The following is a 1,140-nucleotide window of genomic DNA, read 5'->3' as shown; positions in this document are numbered from 1 at the left end:
CCCGCCCGCCCCGGGAAGGGAGCGCGGGGGCGGGGCCTGCGCGCGCGGCGCGGCCGTTGGGCGGGGGCCGTTGGGCGCGCGCCCCCTCAGGGGGCCCGGAGTCTGGGGAGCCGTTACGCGTATCGGGGCGGCCGTCACGGGGTGCGGTTATTCACGGCGCCGTGTTATGAGTGTTGCTTTTAGCCACCGGCCTTTTGCAGGTTCGTTTTTAGTCAAGGCCCCGAGGGACTGTTATCCCCCCCGGCAGGCAGCCTCTCTATCCCTGTGCATTGTTTAGCCCGTTGGCAGGCGCAGGGCTTTGTGTTTTTTCCTTGGGTTGAATAAGATTCCTGTCAGCTCCATTCTTTTGGCTTGTTCTGGTCGCTCTGAACAGCAGCCCTGCCCTTGAATGGAATGATTGCACCGTCAATTAACAGTAATTTTGGACAGTCAACTTCCCTAGCCTGGTAAATTGACCAGAAAACATAAGAAAAGATCGATGTAAGGGTCTGAGGTGCCTTCCTGTATGATACAAAAATTAGTTCTTGTTTGAATTCAGTCTATCTTGACTTGAAAGTATCTTGTGGTAAAGAATTTTCTGACAGTTGCACCAAAAGCTGATAAGCTCTATTGTTAAAACATTTGCACTCTTTTTTTTCCTCAGTAGAGGAAACAGCAGCACTTACTACCTCTGGATTTTGTCACACTGCCAGCTTGTCTTATGAGGGTCCTTTACATTACTCCCATGTTTCTCCATTGGGATCTAGACTTTGATCGAACCATTCCTTAAAGCCTAAGTCTGGCCTTTATTTATTGATACCAAAGTGGACTAAGTGTTAGCATCTGGGACAGAAGCAAAAGTTTGCTCCGACTCAGGAAGAGTTTAGCAGCAGCTATGGGCTTCCACTGTTCCTCCAACCCTGAGCGAGCGGGGAGACAGGCCTGCCCGTAGCACCGCTCACACTACGCAGAAATGAAACAGCGGCAGCAGTTTTCCTCATTTGCTACTTCCCAAGAGTAGATCACCTCTCCCAGTGACTCAGTGATATTCTCTCCTCACCAGGTATTCACCTAGTACCTGCCATTACCAAAGAAGATTTTTGTCCACAGCATTGTAGAGATCGCTGCATCTCTGAGCTCTAAACTTCCTGCCACCACCAT

This window comes from Tyto alba, unplaced genomic scaffold, assembly GCF_018691265.1.
Source record: "Tyto alba isolate M040663 unplaced genomic scaffold, T.alba_DEE_v4.0 Super-Scaffold_16, whole genome shotgun sequence".
Lineage (NCBI taxonomy): Eukaryota > Metazoa > Chordata > Aves > Strigiformes > Tytonidae > Tyto > Tyto alba.
The sequence above is the reverse complement of the archived record's forward strand: the minus strand, read 5'-3'. Positions refer to the sequence as shown.